The 13,976-nt window shown below is 45.7% G+C and overlaps 1 protein-coding gene across 4 annotated transcripts in view; it reads left to right on the forward strand.

The window, feature by feature from the left end:
* Positions 1 to 4,494: 4,494 nt before the first annotated feature.
* LPAR4 (lysophosphatidic acid receptor 4) overlaps positions 4,495 to 13,976 on the forward strand; it is an 80,469-nt gene continuing 70,987 nt past the window's right edge. For all 4 annotated transcript variants that reach the window (XM_069612900.1, XM_069612899.1, XM_069612898.1 and 1 more), the window contains exon 1: positions 4,495 to 4,959. The gene's annotated coding sequence lies outside the window, so the exon portion shown is untranslated. The remainder of the gene's footprint in view (positions 4,960 to 13,976) is intronic.

The following is a 13,976-nucleotide window of genomic DNA, read 5'->3' on the forward strand; positions in this document are numbered from 1 at the left end:
AAAGATTGTGGACAGTAGCAATGGTTTTGTTTGTGTTGTAATGTTTCTCACAACAGAGCAAGCCCCTCGCCCCCTCCACCCAATTGACACCCTCCCCTAGCCTCTACGGCAGCCCATTGATGCATCTCCTCCCGTTATCTTCCCCTTCCACATGCACTGAGTAGAGCGGTGTGTCCTGAATGGGTCTAAAAGAGGAGGGGGTTCGAGGGTACGTTTGGGCATACGCAGGTACGAAACAATTAGGTGACTAGTTTATTGCCACAGTGCCTTGGTCGCCTCCTCTTTGTTGAAGGCACCAGGAGAACATGGCATGTTAACAGAGAAATAACCAAAAAAAGTAATGTTCTGAAGAGCGTATTTTGAACGACAACATTTGACGTCTAAATTTACCCAAACTAAAAGTGAGCCACAAGAGTGGTCTTGTCACAACACTGATATCTATGGATGGCAGTTAATATATTTATAAAAAAGATCATTGTAGCCGGGCGTGAAGCAGAGGTTGCAGAAATATAGAACCCTGGGTACATTTCATAGTGCTATGTCAGTAGCAGTACCAAAAGTGTATATTTGCGATCTCTTGTGTAGGCATTGTTTAGAGCAAAAAAAGCTGTTTTGCTTGTTTAGTGATGTTACCGGAATGGTAAAGGAATGTCTAATGTTAAGTTTTGGGTATGTTTACAGTAAGCTGGGCAGGATAAGGGACAAGGAGCATACATCTAGCTTGAGAAATCAAACCATTAGCAGCATTCAGTAGTAGGTAACCCCAACATGGCCAGGCATGCACATGCAGGCTTAGAGGCTTGCCATTTGGGCTATTCAACATTTTCTCTGAAAAGAAAGGCAGCATCTTCAGGTGTTGATACAAACTGCGCAGGTGATTCCTGATGTATGATGTAAATGGGAGAATGACAATATCTAGAGCAAGCAATTGTGGCAGAGGGGTTAAGGGCCTAGCATTAGCCATTTGCGTTCTGAGTTCTAACCCTGCTTTTACATCACCATTGATGAGCGCTTACATTGGATATGCCATTACCAATATGAAATGGGTTTTGCTTTTGAGTTTTTAATGGAAACCGCACAGTAAAGGGGCATTGTAGGCTGGGGATGTGTAGTGTGTAGAACTAAGCAGAGGGTTTCATTCGAGAACAGAGAGGAAGAACGAGAGAGGACGGTTGGAGAGGACGGAGATTCAGCAGTGACAGCATTCATATCCCTTTTATATTATGTACTTACTTAAAGTAATACAGTTTCATAACACTCCACTCAGCCGTGTCCGTGTAGGTAGTATGATAAACGGGTTGATGAATTTCAAGAAGCCAAATGCATTCCCATCTCCAGTAAATAAACAAAAAAAAAGAAAAAAAGGTGGTGTGGGGGCCCGGTTGCTATCTGCAGATGTTAGAGACAATGCTAATGTGTACAGCGAAAACAAGGCTCAAGTGCCTGTGCCTTTTAAAGCAACCAATCTACGGTAAATGGCAAAGGCAGCATCCCTAGGTCAGGAATTTGACTTCAGGGAACGTGTGCATTTGCTAGAAATTTTGCAATGAAAGATGGCTGTGATACAAGTTCCAGTGATGCGACATAAATTCTACCCACAGCTTCCTCAATGTACCAGCCTTATTTTGGTTTGGCCTTCTCATTTTACCATATATCCAATGCCCTCCTGGCTATTGTTATTGCCCCACTTCTTGATTTGGCATTCTGTTCAGCAAGGAATATGTTTATGCTATTACAGTCTCTGCCTCCTGTGCTTCCTCTTGCTATGCACAGTTCTCTTTGTCGGTGGCCAATTTATTCATGTGTTTAAAGTCTTGTAGCATCATGAGCTGCACACACTCCTAGATTAATTTGGACAAGGGGCAGAGAGCCCTGCACACATCATATTTGTGCAATTCACTGCCTGCAGCCGGTAGCAGGTCGGGTCGCACAGAGTGATCCATCTTTCACTGGCAGTGGCAGGCCGCAGTCAGTTCAGTTCGTGTTAGTGGGTGACCAGCGTGGGCTTGGCAGTGGCTGGCCTGCCCTGCTGCCTGGACCTTGTTGTTCTTCCCGTCGATCCTGATGGTAGGCTCAGGCTGCATGCTTCTGTAGAGATTCTAATCTCAGTCCCTGTCCGTCCGAACTGAGCTGACTGAGCAGCCCAGCTCAATCAACACAATGGCTCCCAACTCTAGTGCATGCGCTATGGATGAGGCACATGCAGTCAGGCCAGGCCTGGGCCCGGGAACTGATAAGCAACAAATGTTGCTTTTAAGTCCTGGCATCCGGGTTTTGCAGACACCCCAGGAGGCGCTAGCCTGGATTTGCCTGCACCTCCGTGTGCTGACAGCCAACATGCTGCTCTGACTGAATGAGAGTCTGAATATGATTTCATAGATAGCATTTTGTTTTTTGTGTGCGTACTTTATTCCAATAATTAAATGATGCATCATGCTGCATGACAGTGGTGTTGTTGGAGTCTGACTGGCGCCCCCTAGAGGCTTGCACCTCAGGCAGTCGCCTGCGCTGCCTGATGCAAAGACCGGCCCTGCCCACAAGTATCTTAGACAGAGTAGCCAAGCTGTCATTATTTCCCCGGATAGTCAGCAGGTTCCCAGACAATGGTTGCGGGTGGCTCTGTTGATGAGTATTCCCAGTGAGATTGGAGAAGCCAGCTCTTTCAATAATTCTGACATTTGGACTGAGGAGTTAAGCATTTTCCAATTCCCCTTGTTGTTCAATGAGGCCTGGATGAAAGCAATGTCAAGGGATAAACAAAGGGCCAGAGATGAGGCGTATAGAAAGTTCAGAGTCACCGCCATTCCCTCCCCACCGTTGATCAGTGATCTATCCAAGCACTTATTACCCTGGACGTGCATGTACTCTGAGGGAAGCAAAGGCTCTTTTCTCATAGTCAATTCCAGACCAGTAACCCCTATTGGCGGCAGGCAAGCCGTTAATTCTCCCCTCACAGGAGATCTCTCCAAGGCTCTATCCATCAGTTCCTTTGCAGCTGGGGGGAGTCATTGTCCCACCTACAGCCATTCCCAGCACTTGATCACCGTGAGAAATGTTTGAGCGCACGAGGATGGCACCAAGCAAGCTCTCATCATTCAGTAGAGGCGGGCCTGATCTCCCCACTCAGCACCTAACAGTTTGTTGTCAGTAATATCCAGCCTTATCGGTACTGGCCGAAGAGCCATTGCACAGGGATGGAGTTTGGCGAGTGGGTCCGTCACAGGGGGGTGACAACCACCAGCCACCAGCAAGGATAGTCCAACCGTTAAGTTGGAGGAGGGAGGCAGCAATGCAAAAGAAGTTTCCTCACAGTTTGGGGTCGCATTAGCGGGTGCCTTCTCACCTTTGGCACGAGTCTATAGCCGCATGTGACTTCGCAGCTTTTCTCGTGCTGGTTCCAACATGGTCTCAGAGCTTGCAGTGGCAGAGCGATTGCCCTTGGCTCCCCTGCGGTGAACTGCGGTTAACTGCGACTCCGCAGACTCCGCTGTGCTCCGCACTATGTTGGGAGTTTTAACCCCTCCTCCTCCAAATGGACAGCAATGACAGACTGTCTCAGGTCACCAGCAAAGGCACGGAGTACACAACACTCAGAAACACTCAGAAAGCGGTTAACTGCCACTCTGCAGACTCACAGTATTGCAGTGTTTCAATGCAAGTCAATAAAATGATACTTAAGCTTTAATGAATTAGTGATTTTGGAGAGGGAGTGCATTGCAGAGTAGCAGTAGAGGAGCAACAGAGGGGCGTATTTTGGTGTTTCGCCCTAGGCTCCACGTTGTCTAGAACCTGGCCTGCTATAATCGTGTTCAGATCCTGACCAGCTCAGATCATCTTTGACCCTCGAGGCCATTCTACTGCCTATGACCATTCCCACCCACTTCCTGCCACTCCCCACCCAAACACATACTCCTGGTATCTAGCTTTATCAAGCCTTTTCATCAAAGTGTGCTGCCCGTGTTTCTTAAAAGCAGTCTTCTGTGAGTTAATGACTTAATTGGAACTGTAAATTACTACAGGTGTAAAGTCTTAACCTGGTCCGCCATCAGCCACTTAATTTATAAGCGCAATGCATGCCCTTCACAGAAGTTCTATCAAAAATAAGCACTGGCAAAGTGAACAGTTTTTGCTTGAGTATACGCAATAAGCATTTGCCAGGCACTCCTTTCATAAACCGAGGTACTCACACCATTCTACAGCTTCTATCATCAATGATCTGTTAGTATCACTACAGCAGTACTTGGCAAATGCTTTTCGCATGCCTACACAAATGCCCGAATTGTTGGCCGTGCTGTTGTTGTATGATACAGAAGAGACGCTGGGTCCACAAGAAACGAAGTAATTTGTATATGTGCAGACTTTGTGCAACTTTACTTCTGTCCTCGTTTGTTTCAAGGGCTTCCAGTCCCCTGCCCAGACTGTCTCTGCCAGCTAATTGGGCAGGAAATGTCTTCTTTCACTGTCAAGCTGTTCTTGCGCGGTAATTCTGCTGCCCTTTCCTAGGCAGGATTCTGCAAGGAAAAACTCCATCAGCACGGCGACTGGTTTCTCATAGAAAGGCACTGCACGTAGGAGGGGGCAGATGGGGGCGGCTAATAATAGCCCCATGACCAATGAGAAGCCTCCGCCCCAGACCCCCAAGTGCTCCCCCGGCCCTCAGATCCTGCACAGACATTGGGCCCTTTCTTGTGTGTCCTGTTTCCTGCGAGGCTGGACGGCTGCAGCCAACGGAGCTGTTTTTTTTTCCTTCTAACAAAGGGGTGACGCCAGGAGTTTACTTCAGAATCCCAGGATTAAACAAGCCCCAGAACATGCTGGAGCCGTTAGATTTCCCCCCGTGGATGGTACACAGTTGGATTCACCAGCTTAAAGGAGCATGAGAGGAATCGCGCGTCTGGGAAGCAGGCAGCTGGCCGTAGCCGTAGACCGGCATGCGTGTTTACCACGGATCTGCTGCGGGTGAGTCTTCCTGCTGCGCACCAGCTCTTTCAGATCGCAACGGCCGCCTCGCTTTAATGGCGCTCTGTAAATAAATGCGACTTTCTCCCCAAAGTTATCACACCCGACCTTTCCATGTGTCTGAATCCCTGTTCTAGGTGTCGCTTTTGTAGTCCACGACTTTTCTCATTTCAGCCAGCCGTGATGCGTATGTGATCCTTATGTGAACACGCCTGTTCGTTGAATTGTGTAATGAATGACATGTTTAGTCAGGAACGGTCTCACGAAAGTTATTAGAAAAACAAGAACAACTTTAGTGATGCGCCGAAAGCTCACGATGAAACTGGCAATGAGAATTAAATCAAATGGCAGGCGCGGCAAAGGTCACAAAGGCGTCTGCGAGCACAGTCCACCCACCCCGTCCCCTTTCGTTGTCTGGCTGAACGCGAACGGCATCGTTTTTTTCTCAGTGGAATTACAGAATTGAGAGGTGCTTGGACTTCAATTCTTGTGCCACACACAATGTAGCCACTGTGGCATATTCCGTGTGTGTATAGTTCTGCCATAGTTGTGCGACGCCTCGCGGATATAAGGCGACGATGTGTACCAAGGGGGCCCCCGCGGGTGTCGGGGCGCCCTGCGGGGAGCGGTTTACAACTCATTGAGGATGGAATTGGTGGCAGACAACAGGCTGGGGACTGCAGATGCGGGGTTGCTTTTGCGGCACTACTGTGTGACAACAGGCACTGCAAGGCATGCCAGGAACAATGCACTCCCACGGGTCCCACCCGCTGAACAATTCCCCCCTCAGAGCGGGGGAGATAACTTAGATAATGACGTCACGAGCTGCATTACGCCCATTTTCCCTTAGGTGTTCGGCGTCGTATGTCCTCGTTTGGTAATGCGTTAGACATGTGGCCCGTTTTGCCTTTTCCTCGACCCCCGCTTTTCCCTACCTTGGCACAGTGCTCTATGGTACCCAGATGGGAACAATTTACAAGAATAAATGAGCATCGCATCCATTCCCTGTGGGGGAGGGATAATCTCCAGGATGTGGAGGGGACGTGGGTGCACGGCAGCAATGGTCCATACGGGCGAAGGACAGCAACAAAAAACAGCCCCCCTCCCCCTCACATGAAGAAATGCAATCAGTCACAAGGCGGCGATGAGAGTTTCAAGTGGGGATGTGCAAACAGTGCCAGGGAAGGGTGGGCAGGTTCCGGTGACAGGCTTAGATCTCACCGAAAAAGGGGAACCGAGCAGAGAGGGGCACTGCAGCGCATGCGAGCCCTCACCGGGGAAGTAAGGTTACATGAAGTAGACACCAACAGTAAACTTAAATTAAGCAGAGACACGAAACAGCAGCACATAAAGGCAGTGGCGTCGCCAGGAATCCAATTTAGGAGGGGCACAGAGGGGGCCAAAGACAAAAGTAGGGGGGGGGGCACAGACAAATGTAGAGGCAGAACATGGTCACTGCTCGTCTTAGAAGGGGGGCACAGGGTTTAACAGGGGGGGCGCCCCCCTAGCAACGCCACTGCATAAAGGCCCACTAGTGAATGAGCCCTATGGTTTTTACAACACATGAAGGGATCTGTGTAGAGCGTTTGCATGCAAAGCAACAGTAAAGCATTTTGCAGTTGCTGATGTCCATTTTGCTATTTCCGCGAGGCTACGGGGGCACCAAGGTGAGCAAAGTTCAGGGTTTAAAATTCAACCTTTGAGGGCGACGCTTCCCCACCCCGCATTTGTTAGTTTTGGTTGGTATGATATGGGTGGAAACAAGGTCCACCACCGCCCTAGTGGGTTTAAGCATGCTAACCCACGCAAGGCACGTCAGAGAAGACGCAGTGTGCGTTTCCCTCGGTTAGTCACAGAGCTGAAAACAAGACTGCTCTTGGGAAGGGTCCTGGACAAGTGTAAAATCACGACTTTTGGTTTTGAAGCTTGGCCCGTCTCACGCCAAAAAAACAGCTGCAAAACTAGGCACACGCTGATTCATTTGAGCCGCCTAAACGCCAACCCCCAAGAAATCGGACAGGACCTGCAACATGGGCGAATCTTGTTCTCGTCACCGGCAAACAGATCGGCAGCAAACCATGAGCAGAGTGTGTAAAATAGCCGAGGGGCTGGGTAAGGGGAGCTGTTCGCTTTTATTTTATTGGCATCGCGAATATAGTTATGGCATCACCGCTAGGACCTTTATGCCAGGCTATTATGCAAGTCTAGGCAAAAAGGACCAGCATACTCGTCCTTGGCACTTAAGAGGTTAACCACTGTGAATTTCCACTCTGCCCCAAGCCAGACAACTTGCAGTACAGCACGCACGCACGCACGCACGCGGGCCAGCGTTCTAGAGAGGTGTATTGTGTGTTTGTGTCCATCTGTTGGGCAGGAGAAGGGAGCGGGGCCTCTAGACTGCAAGATGGTCTATTCTGTTGTTTTTATGTCTCATGACTGCTGAAGCCGCCTGTCCACCCTGTCATCTTCTCTCTTAGACGTTTGTTTGGCAATCTTTCTTCACTTTGGGTCTTAAGGGGCTGATCATTGGCAGTTGAATCGAAAAGGGACTTGCCCATCATTGTACAACACAACTAATGATTTATGTTGGTGTATTGTATAGCTCGGCTATCACCAGGAATCCGGTTTCAGAGCGCTGTTATTTATTACCATCATTGCAACCCAACATGTAGTACTCACAGTCTATCATCTAAGGCTGTAGGGCTGAAGGGATGAGTTGACCTGGCTGGGATATCATACCCATAACACATGGCATTGTCCTGTTCTAAAGGCGAGTCTGTTGTGCTTAAGCTATCCTTCGACGGAGGCTCAGAATCATATCACCCACATATTCATTGGGCTTCAAACACAAGTGCATGCTTGGGTGGTGGCCCTCTGAAGGCCTGCAATGCATGCCATGCACAAGTGGCACACGGTGCTCTTTGCCAGCACAGGCTGCACTTTGTTATAACCCTTTCTGTAACAACACATCTGCAGCCACTATTGTTGCGAACATGCTTTCAAATTATCCATTAATTTGGTTGCCTTTGTGCATGGTCCTATTAACAATCCAGAGAACCCACAGGTGCACGCTTAATGCACTCACTATGGCCTGTCAGTGGGCAGTGAGCGTGCTCCCCTACAACATCTGCGCCGGAGGAGGAATCTTACTGGAGCCCTCTATGTGGTGGGCTTTAACACTTATTCCAAAAGCTGCTGGGATTTTACATGTGCGAACAATGTCAGCACATCAGAACATCAGCACTGTGACTGAATGCTATCTGTAAGGGACAAATAGCGTGATTATTATATTTTTTAATGTGAAACGATGCTGGTAGATCTGTCTGTGAAAGTGAGATCTGCTAATAAGAACCCTTTTCTAATATTTCTCAATGCTGAAAAACATAGCGCAGTCACGTATCTTGACTGGGCCTCTCTTCTAACACCTCTCAGCAGCTGTCTTGTAGTTTGGCAACATGGCAAATACAAATTGACATGCATATTCCTGCCAACAGACAGACAGAACCCAAGTTCCAACAATCACGATCTGCCATTAACAGTGGGAAATCTTGATCCTAAATTAAATCATATGATTGTGTAAACCCTGCTCCTTGTGGCAGATGAAATTGATAAAATGCTGTGTCTGGTGTTGACATGCTGGTAACTGGGTATCCACAGTTTTACTGCAAAAAAAGATTGCTGTCATATTATTGTTGGTATTACTTCAAAATAGAGGGCCCCCTGTGGGCATGCGTGGTTGGTGGCAGCATACAATAATAAACAAAAGATGCCTATGCTGCAAACAACTCAATATGTTGTAGATATTTCAATTATTTATGATAAATATAAGAAAACCCCATTGGGATGTATCTGAAAAACTTGGCTGGATTTTCTCATCTCCTATATATTTCCCCTATGCCCTGAAGAAAGCTGGGCCATTTTAGTTCTGTGGGCCAACTTCAGCCAAAACTTGAGTAGGCGGATTCAAACTTTTTTTGGGGCTGTTTCTTTGAAATTGTTCTTCCAGGAATAGCTGTTGGAATCACTGTCAATATCTACCCCTTTCTGGAATGAATGGACACATGGAAAGGAACAGGTGTTGAGTTGGTTTTCAAGTGCAGCTCAAGCTGTAAATAACACATGGTGTCTTTGAATTATTTTCTTGATGTACATTGTGTGTTTATATTGTGTTTTGGACTACTGTATTGTGTTTTGGACTACTGATGTTAACACCCCTGAGGGTGATTCTTGTGTTTGGAGATTTAGTGTCTATGGTGATGTTAGTTTTTCATTCATTTCCTCATTTAATAACATATTTAAGGTGTGTTGATTTTACTTTATTAAAATAAAAGCATATTTTTAGCATGTAATTTCATGCATGTGTTGTCTGTCATGGAAACAGTGTATTGTATGTTATTTAACCATATTGCGATTCTCAACCAAATAAAACCCGGGTTGCAAGCATCTATACATGCCCTGGCTTAGACCCTAGAGAAAACAAATTATCCTAATTAGCAGGAACCCTTTCTCTTCTTTTTGTTTCTAGATTGATCCCATTTTTGGGTACCTTTAAATACCTTTATGTGGGTTACCGCTCTATGTGTAACCTTCCTGTCTCAACCATCCATTTTTCCAATTCTTTTAGGATCATGGCAGCAAACACTTTGCTACATGAATCTTTTAAGCACGACGGGTCGGTAGTTGCTGGGTCAAAATCTACTACCCTTTTTATATATTGGAACAATATGGGGTTCGGCCGTGTTTCAGGTATCTCTTGAATATGAATGATTTGTTTGAACAGTCTGAACAAAAGATCTGCCCATAAATCAAGATCTGCTTTAATAACTCACAGGCAGTGTATCTGGGCAAGGTGCCTGAGAATTTCCAGCACTCGTGATCACTTCTCTTATTATATCATAGTCTAGATATATAGACCAACTACAGGCAGCCTCACCTGAGTCCCGTTTGTACTCTGCCCTAGAGGGCCCATAAATGTCTGCATAATATATGGTCCAGGTATCCACAGAAATTTGATTTAAACAGTCAAGCTACTCATTTTGCACTACAGAGTTAGTAATATACCAGAATTCTTGATTGATACATTCTTAGCATCTTCTGGCTATATTGATATAACATGACACTTTTATAACTCTTGACCCAGTTTGTATATGATTGCTTTAGCAGTGTGGATACATCATGTATGTACAAAGCATCTCACGCCATATTATTTTATATTTCTCAAGTTCAACAGTAATTCTTTCTTCTTTTAAACAACCAAATCATCATAGCAATGGGCCCAGTGATTGATAGTTGTAGGAATGACGCTTCCTATGTTCTGTTGTCTTGGAAAAGCTTCTAATTGCTGTTTGTAAAAGTGAGCTTGTAAAGTATAAAAGTATTTTCCTTCACAATTTAGTCTGCTGAACTGTATTTCCCGATTGTGATTATACTTTGTAATGTTACCTGGATACCAAGGATGAAGTTTCTTTGGGTAGTAAAGATATAATTATTTTTGGCCCAGAGTTTTCCCCAGTAAATGATCACCTCATATCACCATCCATATCTGGACAAGTCTAGTCTGCTAAAACTCTTACCACCATCTACTCCACTATCCAATCATGGATGGCAGATAACTGGCTATGCCTCAATAGTGAAAAAAACAAACTCCTCCTCATAGGAGCACCTTCCACGCTGGGGAACCTCGGTGAACAGTACGCTTCCTTCACTATTGACAACATTCCCATCAATGTCTCCAATCACGTGAAGACACTCGGAGTCTACCTAGACTCCGACTTGTCAATGGATAGACAGGTCAATGCCATTGCCTCCTCCTCAGCCTATTACTCTAAAGTCCTCAACACTGCCAGACCTTTCCTGTCATGCCAGAATTGCCTCACCATTGCTAGGGCAATAATTGGATCTAGGCTGGACTACTGTAATGCCCTACTTGTTGGGACCTCCAATAAGAACCTCGCCAAACTTCAGCTAGTTCAAAATAATGCACTTAGGGCGGCCACAGGTACCGCAAGAAAAGACCACATCTCTGAAGTCAGAAGACAGGCACACTGGCTTCTGGTGAAAGAGAGGATTGTTTTCAAAACACTCGCCCTCACCCACAAATGCCTCCATGAACTTGCTCCACCCTACTTGACCCAAAGAATCACCAAGCACTCTGCCACCAGACCATTAAGAATGCGCTATTCCAACACGATTGTCACGCCCAAATCACGCAAGGTACGCGCCGGTGGTGCCAGCTTTCCCACTCGGGCCGCCATCTACTGGAACGCACTGCCACCTCACATCAGAATGATTGAATCCCACCAAGCCTTCCGCAAAGCTGTTAAAACCAAGCTCTTTGTATGAAACGTACCTGACTGCATTCTGTTACTGTATTACGAATATCATGCCTCACCTGCAACTATGCTTGTAATTGTGTATCCATAAGACCTCTGGTCTCATGCATATCTGCTGAATTAAGAATCCAACACTTACTTGTAACAGCGCCTCGATGTCCATGGGCTGCAAGTGCGCTATACAAATGCGAATAAATAAATAAATAAGTGGCGGCAAAATCATTCCCAAACACTATAGCGGCCTACGAGCCTTTCTCATACCACTCAGCTAGAATCACATCGAGATTACCTTGTATAATGACAACTCTGTTTGCACAGGATTCCAATATAGATTTATAATCAGAATGTCCCAAAGGCGGGCGGTCCTCTGGAGCTTTGTCATAACAGCCATTAAGCCGTGAAATACTTTGGACCAATTAACAGAATCATGAAACAAGCTTTTATTCACAGCTATGAGTAGACCTCCAGACGCTCGTCCCAATTTGCCACAAAGAACTTGTTGGCGAAAAGTGTAAAACTTGGGGAATATCAGCACTCCTTTAACCACATTTCCTGGAATAACATGATACCCATTGTGTCAAATGCTGGAGTATTACTAGTTAGGACAAATACATGTGTATATCCTCTGGTATTCCAGGAGAGTATGGTCATAGTTTAACTATTAACACTTCTTCTTTGGTTCTTTTATTTTGGTACCCCAGTGCTATGTTGTCTGCACCAGCTCACATTCCTCCCGAAGAGAATAGCTTGCCCTCAGCCCATGCTACCTTAAAGGGGGGAAGCAGATATACCTGTCATGCTTTGTTTTTCTACTCATTTAGGAGTGGGGTCGCTGCTCGTGTAGTAGTTGTGTACGGCTGAGAAGGGGGTTTATCCGCTGCCCATCCCAGCGCACATTGACCCAAACATTTAGTGAGGTTAAAGGGTCACCACAGTAGATGGTGGTGTACACAAATGAAGTAGAGGTCTTCAGGCACACTACAGGGCAAGTGACAAGCATCTTCAATTAATGAGACACAGATCAGTCACCAGTCTGTCACTTCAGGCTATGCTTTCCATGCACAGCAGCTATGCATGTTAAGCATTATTAGTGTTCATAATTGGCTAGAGAAAACCTGGCCTTGCATGCTGAGCTTGTTTGGGTATTAACATGTGCACACCAGGGCCATGCACCATGTTTGATCATAGGGACACGTGGGATTTATGGATTAGTGCAAGCACTTATTTTTACCTGTACCCAGGTGGCAAACTGTGCTCATGGCGTACACAGACAACTTCAGTGTGTGGCTAACATGAACATAATGCTCAGCACTGACACCCCCGTTCGGTTGGAGAATTCCCTTCCATCTGCTTGAAGTCTGTGCACATTATTTGGGGGCAAACGGGAGAGCACATGGACTGTGATTGACCCATGCCATGCGTGCATTTGCTTACATTTCTGAGCAGAAATGCTACATTCAGGCTCTGCCTTTTGTGCAAATGCTTACTAAATCTACCCCAGGTGCTGCATTTCAGACAGTCAGTGCATGCTTCATGCTGAAAGGGCAATCCTGAATTCTCATACGTCCATGTAAACACACATGTTGGCATAATCATGCTTGCATATGATACTTTCTCTTCTAATCTCACTAGTCTAAAATCATTTTGTAATCTCTGTTTCATCTCTCACCTTTTGTACTTTTGAACCTTGCAAGGCGCTTCAAGACTTCTGGGTAGGGACAGTGATGAACACAACATCAAATAAAAGGAAAATATGATAAAAGTCATTTCGTAAATAGAACAATTTCCGGTGTATTTTCCTTCTCATTTAGTCAAACTTTGTAGGAGGAAAGAAAAAGTCAACACTCCAATTTTCAAACCCTAGTCCTGCTGTTTATAAAAACCTTTTGCAACAGCTGCATTAACCGATTTAAATAACTTGTAGACTAAGAGACAGAGATAGCTGCAACCTGTAACCAAGTTCTAAGCATTCTTGTTATTCTGTGCGCCCAGCTACCCAAGGGTTTTCTGGCACCCTATAAAAAAAACAAACAAACAGTACTTTTCAAAGTGTTTGATGTTCATGGAGGTTACCATGACCACCAGTTTTTTTCTCCACCCTGGATATTACCAGTTATCTTTTTTCTCTTTGTTGTTTTCTTCCCTCTTTCCAGCTTTAAATATTCCAGATTGGACAATCCAGCAGCACGTGCAGACCCACAAAGACATTGTAGCATAGATTAACGTCACGGGTCAAGTCCAAAAATAAAAAGTGGGGGGACTCATTAACATACCAATTTAATGTGGCATCACCAGAAATTAGCTTATCAAGGTGCATATCAAGGTACCCTCTGAAAAAAGTGGGGCTACTACATCCACCCTTGTGTACCTTCGGCTTCAGCCCTGATTAATAAATTGTAAACGTCATTGACAAAATATAAAATACTAGCTGTACCCAGCATATCACGATGTTGCTCACTCTCTCTCTGCACTCTATTTATCTCTTTGCTTCCTGTATGACTGTTTCTCTCTCTGTGGGAGAGAGTCACGTTGTCAGGTATGCACTCAATAGAACCACACTACCAATTGAATACAGCAGCGCGAGCAGAGAAATAACACACAAATATTGTGAATGGGAGGAGGTTATGCTGTGTTATTTTTGATTGGAAGTAGAATGAGAGCGGGAGCAACAGAGGGGTCGACTGA

The sequence above is a fragment of the Ambystoma mexicanum genome, chromosome 5p (genome assembly GCF_040938575.1).
Source record: "Ambystoma mexicanum isolate Mex_15411 chromosome 5p, UKY_AmexF1_1, whole genome shotgun sequence".
Classification (NCBI taxonomy): domain Eukaryota; kingdom Metazoa; phylum Chordata; class Amphibia; order Caudata; family Ambystomatidae; genus Ambystoma; species Ambystoma mexicanum.